Raw genomic sequence first — 16,682 nt, 5'->3', positions numbered from 1 at the left:
ACTGAATGTGTGAATTGCATTCAGCTGAGTTTGCTGGGGGCATGGAATTGAACACTACTGTTTCAAAAGAAAACCTGTTTCTTGTTTTACAAGGTAAAAGCTGTATCACCTAAAATGAAGGGGTTAGTACAGAGAATTAAACTGAAACAACTTGAATGTGTGGAAATAGTTTACATGGAAGGTAGAGAAATAGCTGAGCAACCCAGTCCATGTTCAGGTCTGTATGAATCCTTTTGTGGGAGTTCTGCTTCAGAACTCAGCCTGTCTCAGACTTTGTCAACTTTCCCCTTGTGTGCAGAGCACTTGAACTGTAGTTAGTATTTACTAAGAAATCAGCTCTGGCCTCCAGTTCTTCAAACACTGCATGAAATTAGTGGGATTTTGTAGGAATCAGTGTGGAAACTGAATCAGCTATTTAAATCAAGTTAACTTGGTGCTTTATTTAAACATTGTTTAAATTATTTATGTAATTAAAGTACATTTATGTTTGAATATAGTCCAAATTTAATATAATATATAAACCTTTCTACAATAAAAAGATACCTGCTTGAAAGCTCTCCAGCCCATTTCATTAAGTGTGGATCACAAAGATTACAGGGTTCCATTGCAACACTGGAAGTAGATAAAATGTAACTGACTGCATTGTTTAAAAGTACACTGAGTATCATGCTTATCCCTGAACTGGGCAAAGGAGGGGAAACTCAATGACTATTCCTAATACTTCTGACCAGTGGTGTGAATATATAATATAAAATAGTTTCCAGTAGCTTCAGTGTGGAATTCTGACCAACGGTTCACCCTCTCCCAGGAAGTGAACCCTTGAAGTGCAGCCACATGGAAGAGCAGCCTCTGGATGAGCCTGGAAGGGATCGTGTCCTGCACCAGGCACTCTGCACCCACAACCAGCTCCTACCGTACCCAGCTCTCTGCTGACTGCCAGCCTGGAGCGTCCCAGCCACTCCTCCTGGATGCTTTTCCCCGACTCAAGGCCCCAGGTGAGGCTGGTGCAGGCAAAGCAGCCGGCACATACCTGCGGGACCTGGAACGAGAGGGAGCGAACGGGACCTAAGGCTGGAGCAGGATGAGAAAGAACATGAGTATAATAACCACGGATGTTCCGTGCAAATTGCTCCACCTGAGCAGGTGTCTCTCCATTTTCCAGACAGCCCTGAGGCTTGGACAGGCTGCCCTGGGGCAGCAGCTCCCCAGAGGCCTGCGGGATACAGCTGTCGGTGTGAGGCAGGATCAGCCGTCCCTGCCTGACTCGGGAGAGACATTTGTCTGCTCTTTGTTAGAAGTCTCCAGTTATGGAGATTCTGTAATCCTCTGGGGCAGGCGAACCCAGAACTAACCACAAAGAGAAAGCTTTCCTAGCAGACAGCTGAACCACTCTCACACACGTTACAGCACACAATACTGCCATTTAACGCACTTTTTTCAGCGACCTTTCAAGTTCCAGAACCAAGATCCAAGGCGTATGCACTGTCAGCTAGCAGCTCGTTCATTAATTCACTGAGCTGAGCGGCTGCTTCCTGCTGCAGAACAGAAAGCTGAGCCCTTTGTGGGCTACCGTGAGAAATACATTGTTCAAAACAAATGCAGCCACTTTTCACATCCTTAATACAGAAGCAGTGCCATTGAAATGCCATTTTTTTAGCTGATAACTTAAAAATCAACCCGAAGGTAGAAACAGGACAACATTTTGCTGAAGGTATCCTGGAGCAGAAAATGTAGCAGAATAACATTGGTCATAGTGTAAGAAAATAAAGAGCAGGATTATTACTTAAGCATAAAGGAACATTTCACTGTCAAACGAGTGCACCATGTCTGTGCAGCCGCCTGCCAGGAGAATCCCCACCAGGTAGGAGCAGGCAGTGACACAGAAAGGGACAAGGAAGGGCATCTAGATGAAATTGACTTTATAAGACACACAAACAGAAAAATTTTCCCACCACGTAAATCAAACGATGTTGCAATATCTGGCAGTACACATCCTGCAAATTTTAAAGGGAAGTCTGACGTAATAGAGATATCATTTACTTTGATTTATAATATTGAAAATTTAACTTCATCAAAGATAATGAGAGGACTGTAAATCATACTTGCCCTACCAGTCTGCAACCAACAAATTCCGTATTCCTGTGATTTCAATTCCTATAAATTCTAGGAAGGAATGTACCTCAAGGGAGAACACGCAACTCAATGTTACACTGAAATGTTTCTTTTGCTAAAACAGCTGAGTTGGGAAAGCTTTAACCTAAATAGAGGGAAACTTTTACAGGAATGTGTCAAATCGGCACATTTTCTTCATTACTGTGTTCACAGCATTTCCCAGGCAGTGTCTGTAAATACAAACTCTGCTGTACCTCCTACCAAAGCACCCACGCTGCAATTTGGGGTTATTAACTTCAGTTGCTGGTTGTTCGTGACAAGTCAAACATCCTGCACAGTGATGGGCTACAAAGCTGAGCTTAGCTTAGTGCGTTTGAAGGGAGCTCAGACTCTGAAAGCTTGTGTGAGTTCTTGTCACCTAAGAAGGCAAAGCTACTTCCTACCACAACGTGCTGGTTTTGGCTGGGGTAAAGTTAATTTTCTTCAAGGTGGCTAGTACGGGCTATATTTTGGGTTTGTGCTGAACAGTGAAGAAAACTCTAGCCCATTTAAGCCACGACACACATTTAAACATCTACTTCTCACTCAAATGAAAAGCTACAATTACAGATCTGGACAGTAAGGCACAGGTTTACAAGACCCACAGCTCCCTCACTGTTTCCTGCACTATACGCCCTTGCTGCCGGAGCTTAAAATAGGGATGCTTATTGCCAGGCCCCAAAAACCCCCACAAAATAATTGATTTTTTCACCAGTCCCAGATGCGGGCCCTGGGCTCCATTGCTGCCCTCCCACCCTCAGCAACGGAGCTGGGGAAGGGTCTGGAGCACAGGAGTGATGAGGAGCGGCTGAGGGAGCTGGGGGGGCTCGGCCTGGGGAAAAGGAGGCTCAGGGGGGACCTTCTGTCCCTCAGCTCCCTGACAGGGGATGCGGCCATGAGGGCTCGGGGTCTGCTCCCGGCAACAAGGGACAGGATGGGAGGAAACGGCCTCAGGCTGCGCCAGGAGAGGTTCGGGTTGGACACGAGGAGTAATTTCTCCACAGAAGGGTTAATCAGACATCGGAACGGGCTGCCATGGGAGGTGATGGAGTCACCGCGCCGTTTGAGGAAAGACTGAAAGTGGCGCTCACTTCACGGCCACGTTCTAGATGACCCGGTGGTGTTGGGTCACAGGTCGGGCTCTACCACCTCAGAGTTTTTCCTCCCTACCTGATGCCGCTACCCCGCGATTCGGACCCTCAGGTGCGGAGCGGCCCCGCCCTGACGGAGGGGCCGCCCTGAGGGCGGAGCCGCCGCGCGCACGCGCCGCCCGTGCCCGGGCCCCGCCCTTTCCCCTCACGGCCCCCGGGCTCGCGGGGCGGGCGCGCGGGGGGCGCGTGCGCGGTGCCGCCAGGGGGCGGGGCGGAGGCGGGCGGAGGGGGTCCCTGCCGTGCGCGCGCCCCTCCGCGCCCCCCCGCTCCCGCCGGCCCGGCCCGCGCGGCGCCCCCGGAGCCGGGGCTGCGGAACAGCGGGAAGGAGGCGGCGGCTGCCCCGGTAAGCGCCGAGCGCGGGGCACAGCCCGGCCCCGACCCCCGCCCGCCCGCCGGGGGGTCGCCCGCGGCCGCGCAGGCTCCGGGAGGGCCTGTGTCCCGCGCCCCGGCCGCAGCGCCTCGCGGCCGCGGGAAGCCTCGGGCTCGGCCCCTCCTCACCGCCTGCCCCTGAGGGGCCGCGCTGTCACCCGCGGCGCTGACACCGCCCCGCGCCCGCCTCGCGTACCCCCGCGCCCGCCTCGGGGGCCGCCCGCGGCACCCTCCGCCCGGCCTGCCGCGTCCTCCCTGTCACCCGCGCTGCCGTGACCCCGCGGGGCTGGCGGGGAGCGAACGGAGCGCCCGCCGGTCCCGGCTGGCGGGGAGGCGCAGGTTGGCCCGCGTTTGCATCCCGCGGTGGAACCGTTCGCTTCACGCTGGTGTCTGTGAGAGGGATGGTGGGTGCGTGTGGAGCTCCCTGAGGAGAAACGCGGAGTGCCCGCGTTCAGCAGCTTTCCAGCTGGGTTTGGTGTGTTCGGGAGCCACCTTTGTCTGGATTCTGGTCTCTTGCTTCTCTGGAGCGCGGTTTTTCTGCCTTTTTAGAGCTGAAAGAGCCTCTGAGTTCCAGTTTTGTGCCTGCTGTTTGCCATCCTGTGCCTCATCACTATTTCAGCTTCCAAGTCTGACATGACCTCGTATTACTGGGGATGTAGGAAGGCAGGTTCCTATAGCTGGGCCAAAAGCGGTCACCAGCCTGCTCTGAGAGGTTCTGCACGCTGTGTCTTTAGAGAGAAAAACAATGCAGTGCTGTGCTGATGCTCAGCAAACTGCACCCTTCTCTCCACAGCAGCATCTGTGATCGCGTGAAGTGTCTGTCTGTGCTGGAATCTGGAAAACAGAGTTCTCTTGTAGCAGAAAATGTGTCATGTAAGTGGTTCTGCTGGGTGAAAAAAGCTTTAAGGAGCCGTGGGTTCTGTTGAAGGGCATAGTCTGTGCAAGCTCTGCTCCCCCCAAAAGCAAACATAAACCTTCTGGAGCTGCTTCCTGTTTCATTAATGGTGTGGACTTTGGCTGCTGAAAGATAGGCAAATTAAAGCCACTGGCTGCTTTTAACACCGTGGGTCGCAATGTAGTGCTGCAGTAGCTCAGAAGAAAAGCAGTTTCTTCTCTGTTTCCAGCCTGGTTGAGTGTTGTTACGTTGTTGCTAACAAAAATTAAAAGAGAAGGTCATTGTAAATAGTCTGAGATTAAAACTGGGAAACTGAGACGGGAGTAGTCTCATGTTTCTTGTAACACTGCCACTTCACTTTCAGCTAATGGAAAAACCAGATTCCAGGCTGGTAAACTAGGTGAAGTAAGGAAAAAACCCCTTGATTTCTCAGGTGTTTTTGTATGGCTGAAGATACATGTCTTTTTCTTTCTTTTTTGAATATAATACATAATTGGGAATAAAAGCTCTCAAATATTTTAACATATTTTTCTATTCCTGTCAAATAAAGGGCCATCTAGTTAGATAATGCAGCCCACATTTTCCCAGTTATTTTATCTGCTTAAGCTTATTGTTGACATGTGTTTTAGGGTGATCATCAGTAAAGATCTGTCTACTCTCTTGGATTGTTTGAGGGTTTGTTATATTAAAGTCTCATGATGGTGGAACATCACAGTGGGAAAACCTCTGTGTAGGGATTTCCAGGTGTTACCTTCTGTTGTGATTTGCAGCTCCAGGGTATTTTCTCTTTCCCTCAGTGGCCTTCCAGGCATCTGCCAAAGGTATCTTCTGCATCAGGCTGGAGTTTTCTTTCAGTGAAGAGAGAAATCAAAGATAATTTGGGTGTTAGGCTGAGGTCTGGCATGTGCTTGGCCACATCATTGCTGGCATGGGCATGGCTTGCTTGGGCCAGCTGGCATTTTCATGAGCCATACCTGGACATCATTTAAAGGTGGCAAATGCCAGGGCTAAAACTTCTTGAGTTTTAGAAGTTTTTGTCTTTAGCACATTTGCAGATGGATATTTTTATGCTGCAAAGATTTAATTGTACAAAATAAATTTGATGTACAGTCAACATTTTATGTATTGATAGATATATACTTAGAAGGAACATTTTGAAGTCAAATTTGTGCCATTTTTGCTTTACTATTGGTATGAAGGAGGAAAACAGCTTCTCAGTAGGTGGAGGCTATGGAAACTCCTTAGGAGATTTTTCACTAATGTAATTCAGAAGCTCTTTTTGGACCTTGTAGTGTTGGAGCCTGTCTTGCCAACAAGGATCCAGCCCTAGCAGTGTGTAGTGCTATTAATGGGACTGAATCACTATTGCTCATTGGGAAAACAGCATAAGAAATGTTAGGCTTGTACTTCCTGGCTTAAAAAATCACCCCATTTAGTCTTATTTTTGGTCTTTATACTGAAAAAGGGAGAAAGAGCAATGTTGGAAGCTGATTTATGTACATAATGGTAGCCTTACATGACTAGTTACAAGGAACCTATTACTTGTTTCTTTTGAGCTTATTCCAGCTGAAATGATCAGAGAAGCCACCATTTGGAGCACTTAGCAGTAGTGCAGCCTGGAAGTAATCACAGGATTCTATCTTTAAACATAAATTATTCATTAGTAGATTTTTCACACATATGTGCATGATTTTCTTTGGCAAAGAAGACTTTACTGTCCTACACCTACAAGGCACTACAACTTTTGATCTTCATCAAACATACAAAGTTTTGATCTTCATCTTCTTGGGGTACTTCAGTTTTGCAAAGAACTGACACTGTGTTACAAATCAGTGGCAGAACTAGTAACTTCCCAAATTGCAGGGAAGAATAATACAAGGATAAATTCTGAATTTAGGTGAAAGGAGACTTTATGAAAGGTTTCAGTTAAGTCACTTGTTGCATATTAAATGTTTATAAAGCCACTAAAGCAAAATTTCAGAAGAGTAAATAACAAGTTTTTACTTACTTCAAAACTTGGTTTGACATTTTTGAAAGATAAATCTTGCATAAATTTCGTTTTCCATCACTGTGTGCCATAATAGAGCCAAGGTGATGACTGGCTGCTAATAATTGCTAGATATGCAGTTTTATTCAGGAAAATAAAGTGAGCACCTAACATGTAGTACTTAAATAATAGTAAAAAAGAGTTAAGGTAGAGTTGAAGTACTGAGTGATGTATTTGATGACATCAGTCTGGAAGTATTTGTATATTTTGGATGCTAAAAGTATTTCCTTGACTTTGGTCATTTGGCCAGTGTGGGATACATGCTCTGCACAGGTCCTTGCAGTGAGTAATGACTTTCTGTGGGATCTACCTTTGGGGAGGTGAGTGGGAAGCATGATCATGGCATTTTTACTGCTCCCTGAAACTTTCTGTGTTCTTAATGCATTTCTGTGGATGCTCTTAATTAAAAGCACGCAGTGGTTTTGGCAGATGGAGCCTTCTTGAAGCTTCGGCTGCAGAATTGCCTTGCTGTGTGAGGGTTGGTGCTGGGGAGTATTCCAGCATTGAAATACTTCAATGTGTTTCACTGCTAGAATGTTGGCTGTCTTTGTATGGACAGGTCTTAAGTGACATGGGCAAGTTTATAAAAATGATCTGCTAAAGTTTGACTTTCTCTGTTAGACAAAGGATTTTTAATTTTTTTTTTCTTTTTCCTGAGTTGCTGGATTATACTGAGCTAAAATTTTCTTTTATTTAGCAAAATAAAAGACACTGAGGGTTGATAATGGGTGTGCATTTAAAGTAGCATCTGCTGTGCAGTGTCTTTTCAGACAATGGTCTTGCCTGTTTCAATTTGCTCTTCCCTAAGAAGTGACCAGCACTTTAAATGGTTAATGGCAAATATTTCCTTCTAGTCCCTGAAGGAATATAGACTTTTCTGGATGAGAAAAGGAAAACTAAAGCTACTTTTATAGGCATGATTCCTTCCACAAATCTGAGTAACTGTGTACACTTGAAGTTTTAGTTTTGTTTTTATTTCTTTCTGCAACAAAAAAAAAGGACCTTCATTCCTTTCAGTGACAGAATCATGCAAAGCTACTTTGTATCTGCACTTGCTTACGTGAGATTGGACAATTAATTTCTCTTTTGGAATTGATGAACTTCTTAATACATACAGTTGTTGGTAATGGTTGTCATCAAATTATTCTTGATTTAGGATTTGTAAATATGAGATGCATCCTTGAATGTGGCAATATCATTGGATTTAACTATATTGAGGTCATAAGGAATTAACAGGTTAAAATGAAAACTTTGTGACATAATGTTGTTGTTTCTAGAAATTGAGGTGTGCCACAGCCAATTCTTGCCCAAAGCTCTGGTCTTCTGTTTGAAAGAGAAGCAGCAATAGCAAATGCAGCTTGAAAACAGTGGATGGATAGCATAACATAAATGCAGAATTCCTATTTTTGTAATTCCACAAAACTACAGGAGAGGATTTCCTCAGCCTGCAGCATGGGTGTGCCTGTGACTTTGGAAAAGTTTAAAGGTGCCATCATGCTGTTCTCCAAAGGTTTTGATAGTTTGCTGGGATAGATATTACTGTAAGTAATGTAAATTCTGTTTGTGAAAACTCAGGAAAAATAGGAAAGACATTTTAAAGGATATAGATCCAAGTGTGCAGATGAAATTCCAGTCTACTTTGTTTCAAATTCGGAACTACATTTGCTGTGTTAAAAACATGAAATCATACAAATTTTTGTTACAAAGACTTCTTGACAGTTTCCTGAAAATCTTTGACATACACACCTGTAAAACTTAAATAATATGTATCTATAGAAGGAAATTAAGTCTATCAGTTATGGACATTAGTGTTGTAAAATAAAGGATATTTGAAGGTAAAAAAAGTACTTTAGTATAGCCTTTTCTAATAGACTGCATTTTTCTAGAGGAAAAACTATTCTCAGGCCTTCAGTCATGCATCAAAGGCTTGCCAGGAAACCTGGAGATCCAGGAGCTTTTCAAAGAAATACCTTACAAGTGTTTCACAGTGCAAAGTGCACTTGGCATTCCATGATGATATCAGCAGCTACATCAGCTAGGGATGCTGTACTGGGGTTTTAGTGCTTTCCCAGGCTTTGTCCCATGTAGAATCCTGCATTGCTCCAGCAACCAAACTGTCCCAGGGAACAGCAGCTCCATAAACTGGTGATTCACCCTTTTCTGGAAGGCTTGGAATAAAATTTGGAAGAGAAATAGTCTTACCCTTTTTCCCTGGGGAAATAAAAAATTACCAGTAGATGGGAATCTCTCCATCCTGTTGCAAGGACTTTTCTTCCACATGACTCAAATTTATGTCCTTGAGCTTCCATGCTAGGGCCAGTAACTGCTCCTCCCTTAGTGATACCAGAGTATTTAGGAAGGATTTGCATGTGGCTCTGTCTGCCAAGCCTGAAGCCTTTAAACTGTGTAATGAGTGTGCTGTTGACAGGTCTTGGAGGTGAGGAAAGATGTGGGCCACTGCACAGAATTGAAACCTGCAGATAGCCAGGCTTCAGACCCTTCAGTGCCCTGTTTTGTGACGTGGTGATGGCATAAAAATAACATGGTTCATCTGTGCCCTGGCAGAGAGTGGCTTGGAAAGTGTTGGTGCTTTGGTGGGGGGCAGTAAGAGGTTCATTTAAAGCAGGGCTGTTGCTGAGAGGCCAATAGCCTGAAACTGAATTAAAACAAATTTGGGGCTACACCATCTCTGAAAGGATGAGACTTCCTTCTTGTTCCCAGTCCCGCTGCTTCCTTTGCATAGTATCTAGCAATTACAAGGTGAGTCAGATCAGTCCTGATCTGTCTGAAAGACCAACTCATCAAAAATGAGCTGTGATCTCTAGAATGGAGAGAAGGGAGAGGACTGAGGAAGGGGTGGGACTGCCTCTTTAGGTGGCAAGGTACAATTAAGTTATTTTCATGACTAACTTAAGCAATCCCCAGCAGGCGCTTCCCTCCCCCAGCCTTAGCGAGATTGACTGGTGCATGAGCCGTTCCCATTCAGGCCGTTTGCTTGGGGCATCTGAGACCAGGATGGTCCTTCTGGGCTTGGGAGTCCCAGAGATGTAAGCACCTGGGGCCTGGGAAGGTCCTCAGGTGATGCATCTCTTTGTTGCTTCTTCTGTTCTCTGGGATTTTTTGTTGCAATGCCTTCAAGAATGTTGTCGGACCAGGTTGGGGATGAAGTGGACATGGCGAGCACTCAGCACCTCCCAGTTCCAGATGTCCAGGCAATAGAAAGTCCTCAAGCTGAGAATTAATCAACTGCTGGTAAGAGCAGATCTATCACCACAACCATCCTGGTATCAGGACTGGGAGTGTTTGGATTTTGCATGAACTGAAAATCTGGTGGGGTGTTTTGGATGAGCATGAGGCCTAGTCAAAGTTAATCACTTCTCTTACAGGTTTTACCTGTAAGGCACATGTGTTGGGAGCCACTGGTCTGCCTCTGAAATGGCTCTTTGCACGTCCTTTCTTTGTCCCCTTGCTGTGATGGGCACCTGGCTGCTGCCTGCCTTACTCCTTCCTGGGAACTTGATGCAGCAGAAGCCTTTGCTGCAGTTGTTGATATCTGAGTTCAGCTGCCAACATTTACACTGGACCAAAGGGAGGAGGTCACCTCTGGTCACCTGCTTGAGGCAGCACTTCTGGGAACAGCTGTGCTGGAGAGAGAATGTGGCAGTGAAATGTTGTATGCTGAGCCAGTCAGTTTGAAAGGGAAGGAAGCTGTTGTGTTGGTCCTACACCTTTTGTTGTGCTGTTCTCACAACTCCCCTGGTTTTAAAATTGACAGGGCTGGTTTTGAAAGTACTGCCAGGCAGTGCCAGGGGAATTTCCACGTATGTGTTTGTCAGTAGGACTCATGACTGGAGGAATCACAGCAATTAACACTGTAAGCATTCTACCAGTGGACTTTGGTTGTTGTGTGAGGAATACAGTATATGCTTAGGGTTATAGGACACTAAATACACCTTTGTAACTGGAAGGTCCTTGATTTTTAGAGTAACACTTTAGACCATGCTTGGAATAACAGGTAAGAGCACTTCCAATTAATGGAGTTAACTGATCAAGTATCATTTTTTAGATTACTGGGGTTTATGCTTAAAGCTGGCCAGTCCTTTGGCTGGGAAAATGTGTGTGTTAATTTTTTCCTTTTCCTGGAAAGCAATGTCACTGTAGGAGTTAGCTCAGTTTTATCAGAATACTAACCCAAGGGGTTTACAGGGAAGGTTGACGTGTCTGCTGTTTGTTCAAGACTGTAAAATCTGACATAGGAGTGCAATTGCTACCCAGGAAATAGGTATATGCTGCCTCATCTCTTAGTGTGTGGTTTAACATTTGGATGCAACTGTGAAATTTACCAAAAGGAGTGAAAAATGACATTATAACCAAATTACCTGTATTTTCAACACCAAGGAAACAAACCCTACTTAAATAATAATGTGGATGGTGTTTTATCTGGGCTGTGAGCAGCTGTAGTTAATGGCCATGTTAAGGGTACTGAGCCAATACTGAATGTTTTGTAATCAGCTCAATGATGGTTACCAGTAAGGTATGGATTTACCTGATCTGTTATTCTGTTTTTGAAAGCTATAATTAAAAAAGTCTTCTGAAGCTGCTGTCAGTGTAGAAGCTCCTGCTGGGACCAAGTCGTGGACAGTGTTGCCCTTCCCTGTAGAACAGTTTCTCCATGCTAGTTGATGAACAGTTGTTTTTTTTTTCCTTGGCAGTGGTTTGAAATAGCAGTTGTTTGAAATAGGAGCTTGAAAACAAGGCTACATAATTTAATTTTGTTATGAAAAGGCCTTTAGAGCACAGTTTGTGAGTTCAGGAGTTCTGTAAATGTTCCTGTCACTTGTCTGGAATGTTAAGTATTGCAACGGTTACACATCGCTTGCAGCAGCTACAGCTCTGAAGTTTTCTCCAAAGAAGGAGTAGAGAAATTGAGGTGTGCAACAGCCAATTCTTGCCCAAAGCTCTGGTCTTTCCTCCCTTCTGTTTGAAGGAGAAGTAGCAATAGCAAATGCAGCTTGAAAACAGTGGATGGATAGCATAACTTAAATGCTGAATTCCTAGTTTTGTAATTCCACAACTTGTAATGGAAAACTGTGAAGGCTTTTCAGAATTTTTAAGACAAAAAGAAATAGAAAGGTCTTTTCTCTAAAAGACTCCCTGCAGTCATTGCTGCAGCAGTGCAGCCCCGTGTGCTCCATCTGTATTGCACTGCAATGCACAGTTGTGCATTTTCCTCACAGCACAGGAACGTAGCTGACACTGCCCACACTGGCACAGGGATCCAGCCCACCTGGAGCTCCATCCCACCTGCAGCTGGGGGCAGATGCCTTAGGAAAAATCTCAAACCCAAAGTCTTCCCTCCTACCCTGACTGTTCTCCCACCTTGTAATTAGTTTTGGCTCAGAGGGGTTTCTGAGCCCTTTGTGCTCAGATATTTAACAGCCATGAGGAAATTTCTGTACCTCGTGCATGGCCAGTCTCCCCATCTCCTCTCACAATATACATTAAACATACAGCTCCCTTTTTTAAAATTTAGAATCTGGCTCTAAATTAATTTCCTGGTCTTTAGTTTTAGTTTTTTACTGGAGTTGATGATTAACAGCCACTCCCAGTCTGCCTTCTCGATGCCATTCCAGATTTGATTGGCTTTTGTCATGATCCCTGTGAGATATCTCATGGGTGCTATTCTATATCTTTGATCTTACTTTTGCCCCTTGTTTGATCATTTTAAAATCTGTAAGAATTTTTGAGCTTGAGAGAAGAACTGCACATAACAATCAAAGTGTGAGTAGATGGGCAATTGATTTGTTGAGTGTGATATTTGTGTTTTATGGTTCATTCTCTATTCCTTTCTTTAATAATTTCTGGAATTGCTTTGCTTTTTTTTCTTTTCCTCATTCCAAACACTGCACTGATAGCATAATGAAGCTGTGAACCAGTAGTCTTGCTGAGCAGTAATGATAAACTGAGAGCACATTTGTATTTGAAGCTGAGGTTGCTTTCCTCCGAGAGAAAGATGTGTTTGTGTTTACCTATATTTAATTTTGTTTGTTGTTTTTTTTGTTCACTTAGGCTCATAAGGGTCTTTGTGATTCCATGGGCTCTCCTCTTATCTTTGGTATCTTAAATTACCTGCTAGCATCAGCAAACTTGCAAGTCACTAAAACTGATGTCTTCATCTTTAGCAATAAAAGAAATGCACTATTTGCTCTGGGCTGCTGGAATCCAGTGGTTTATATATCATGTTTTTGGAATTATTGAGCAAGAGATGTTGTAGAGTGCTTGTGCAGCTTGCAGGCTGAAAGTTATAGATATAGAGAGCTGTGTCTTTTTCTAGATAGCTTATTTCATATTCCAGATATGAAATGAAATGGTGTCTGTGCTGTCTTGTCTGCAGAGACTTGGGAAAGTTCTGTGTCTGTGTTTTACAGGGGGATGATGAGGCTGTATTTTATAATCTCTTTGCTTTTCTGCCTTTTGGGACTGTATAAGTGACCTGAAAACATCATTCCCTAATTATTTGGGCAAAGTTGTCAGCCTAAATATATCAAAACCAAAGAATTTGCACAAATACAGAGTGAAAATGTACTGACTCCATTGCTCTTAGATGTGAGCAATTTCTTCTTGGGTATTTGATTTTCCAAAAGTGCTCAGTATCCTCAGATTTGAGGGATTGCTTGTTTAATTTTCTTTCTCTTAAAAGATAATTCTAAGATTATTTATAATTTTCTTAATAATTCATGATTTTTAGTAGGTAGAGTTGCTTCATGCCTCTCAAAAATACTTTTGTTGCTCAACCCTCTGTTGTCTTCCAGGCACAGGAAACTATATTACTCTTGTAACTACTACTCTTTACTTTTGTGACAACAATATTAGCATAAACAAGCATATTAAATAATGGATGAGATTAAAATAATCAGAGTAAGGAATCATCCCCTCCCTGCCCTGCTTCAGGGTTCTGAAGAGTAATGCTGAAAGCATTGCACGTTGGCTGGCTGGATGTATCATATCAGTTTACAGTCGGGAGCAGAGCCATGCTATTGGGCAAAACAGTTTTAAATTATTATTTATGCAGTTGTGTTTGCAGCTGGTATAAAGCACAGGACTGGTTTCACATGCCTCCCCCAGAGCAGGGAGAGCACTCCTGAGCAAGCTCCCGTTTGCTGGACTATGTGTGCTGTGGAGAGAGAGACGCCTGGGAAAGGATACAGGTTAGAGGGAATAGTTACAGTTGAGTTTAGGAATGCAGTCTTTCTATCTGATATTTTGGTGGTGTTTTGGCTTTTTTCCATTTTGATTAATTGATACTGTTTGTGCTATCATTAATCAAATGTTTCCAGTAACGTCTTCTGCCTGCTGATGAGTATTTTCTTTAGCAGTGGCTTTTTTTCCCTTTTTTTTTTTTTTTTTTTTTTTGAGGAGGAGGAAGTGTGTATAAAGGGAAAGGAAGTCTTCACTAATTCTTTCTTTCTCCCTAGGGAAAAATAGAAAATATAGTTTTATATGCAGTATTTTCTTTTTAAAACAATAATGAAATAATATTTTAGTTGTCATTTGAATTGTTGATGCTATATGTTACTCTTCAGAAAGCTTCCTTTGGTTAGAGAGAGTTTTATTTCTTATTTTAAAATTTCCTGCTAGATTTTTTTGTTGTGCAGAGACAAGGTTATTGCTGATTCTCAATACTGTTTCTTCCTGAGGAATGTGGTTGTGTTCTTCAGAAGCACAAAAGTAGTTTTTATCTGCCATACCTGCCCTTTGAGAAACTGGGTGAAGCAGGGCTTTTTCTACTTCCAGTCACACGATATTGAGGTCTTCTGTTTTCAGTGCTGAAACCCCATCTTCTTTTTCCTTCCTGGAGAAGGCAGGAGGTGAGAAATAGGCACAGAGAGGCCATAAATTCACTTTAGGACTCTTAGTAAGCAGCTGCTTTTAGAACCTGTAATGCTAATTGATGTCTTGTTCTTATTTTGTGTGACCCATTTGTATATTTTTCTCAGTTTTTAAACTCTAATGATGTAAACTTTAATTAGGAAAGTAACTACTAAGGTTTAGTTTCTCTGGAATTAAAACAGGAACAGGGGTCTCTAAGCCTTCTTGTCCTCTATGTATCTTTAGAGTTTCTGGAAGTGTGGTTCTACCTTTGAGTTTCAGTGAATCAAAAATACTGGTCTTGAGTGTCAAATTTCTGGATATTTTAAAGTAATGCTGTGATGAAACATGAGGATTATACTTAGCTGACACTGTTGAGTTTTGCTTGCTTCCATCACTGCTTTGCAGTTGCTGTCCTTGAAGCAGACACTGTGGCATGTTTTCAGGAACACTTCTCATGGATAAGAAACATTTGAGTTCACAGAGTCCTGGTGCTGCTGCCCCCCTGAGATATCTTGATTCCAGTAAAAATGGTTTGTTCTGTAAAAGGTGATGTTAGCCTGCATCCATCCAGTGGGTTATGTTATTCTTACTTGCTGTGATAAACAGATCCACCTGTGTTTACTGTGCATGCAAAGCTCGTGTGTGCTGTGTCTGGCTTTGCAAGGTGTGTCAGGGCTGATGAATGTGCTCTGCAGACGTGGAAAATGTGCCTTGCAAGCAGCCAGTGCTGGGTGTCTCCATGCCAGCCAGAGCCACTGCTTTATCTCATTGCCAGGCAAGGTTGTCAGGCTTTGCCCAAAAGTATCACTGTCATATCACTGCCCAAACTCTTCTGGGAGCACTGGCCTTCTCACTCTGTGAGCTGTCAAAAAGGAATGGTTCTGACTGACTGGATTTATCACAGGTGTGTAGTTTTCCTTTGGGATAATTTTTTAAATGCAGTCAGCTTCGCTACAAACTGCGCTCTGAAAATTCATTTGGTTATTCCTCAAGTGTGCTATTGGCAATTTATTTATGTCTGCAGAACATCAAAAATACCACTCAATAGCAAAGATGCCAGTTTTACTAAAGAACTCCATCCTCTTTAGTATTTTTCACTTTTAGTTTTCAGTTGAATAAGATCAAAAGCACAAGTAAGTGACTCATAAACATGAAAAAGGCAAGAAATAGAAGTGTGGCAACTTAGAAGGTAACCAGCATTACCATCTGTTTCTGGAATCTAGTAGGCAGTTGTGCCTCTTAATATTAGGTGTGTATAACAAACATATTGCCTTCATGGGGCTTTTCTGGTTTGGGTTTTGGTTTTCTAAGGAGTCTCATTTCAAATTATCTCTCAGTTATTTAGTCTTCTGTGAAAGTGTTCTGATTACTTGTAGCTATATGGCAGGACTGGTGCATTTTTGACATTGTGATGATGAAACTGCAACAGCAAACAAAGTTTTCTGTGTCTGTTTATGGCAGCATTCAGAGCTAAAAGGAATCTGGAAGCTATAAACAAATATTCTCAGTGTTTTAAGATGAAGCTTCCTGTTGCTTCTGTTAACAGTACTTGGGGATCTGAGGAGGCAAAACTCCTGCAGTTTTACTGACTTTTATCAAAGTCAGAATTGAAATATACTTGTGTGCAGCTGAGATGGTGCTCAGAAGGAAGGAGTGTGTGTAAGGGTACAGTGTTAATTTTGTTAGCTGAAATTATTTAGTATTTCTGACCGCTGTGTTGTTATGTCAAATGTCTCATGCACACAGTCATCAGTCTGCTTTTTGTGCCTTTGAAATGCTTCAGTTTTTAAGAGATGGAAATGACTGGACGTGTTTCATGTTTCAAATCAGCTGTGAGATTGGGCTCACATAAACCTGATCACTAACTTCCAACTGGAATCCCTAAGACTGAAAGTGGAGTGGAGATGTTGTCCTTTTAATCTTCCATCCCATGACATCTGACTCAGGGGTGATGAGGAAAGCAAGTGCCAACTCTCACTCTTGCAGGAGGAGAAGATCCTGGTGTGTCTAGTCTTTCTGGTAGCCCATGCTTCAAGTTCTGGCTGTTCTGTGGCTGTTCTCCTCTCTGTTAGTCTGTGCTTCCTTGGAATCAGCTGCTGTTGTTGTAATGCCTACAGTTTTCTGCTGTGGCTGCTCCTGGTTTGGATAAAGCCAGCTTTGTTTTCTGGGCTTTCATCTGGGCTTGTGGGTGGAATGG

The 16,682-nt window shown here is 43.5% G+C and overlaps 1 protein-coding gene across 1 annotated transcript in view; it reads left to right on the top strand.

Moving 5' to 3' along the window:
* Nucleotides 1–3,510: 3,510 nt before the first annotated feature.
* The window catches only part of SPECC1L (sperm antigen with calponin homology and coiled-coil domains 1 like), a 63,408-nt gene continuing 50,236 nt past the window's right edge, over nucleotides 3,511–16,682 (top strand). Inside the window, exon 1 of the mRNA XM_084217059.1 lies at nucleotides 3,511–3,645. The gene's annotated coding sequence lies outside the window, so the exon portion shown is untranslated. The remainder of the gene's footprint in view (nucleotides 3,646–16,682) is intronic.

The sequence above is a fragment of the Fringilla coelebs genome, assembly GCF_963513975.1.
Source record: "Fringilla coelebs genome assembly, chromosome: 17".
Classification (NCBI taxonomy): Eukaryota; Metazoa; Chordata; class Aves; order Passeriformes; family Fringillidae; genus Fringilla; species Fringilla coelebs.
The sequence above is the reverse complement of the archived record's forward strand: the minus strand, read 5'-3'. Positions and strand labels throughout refer to the sequence as shown.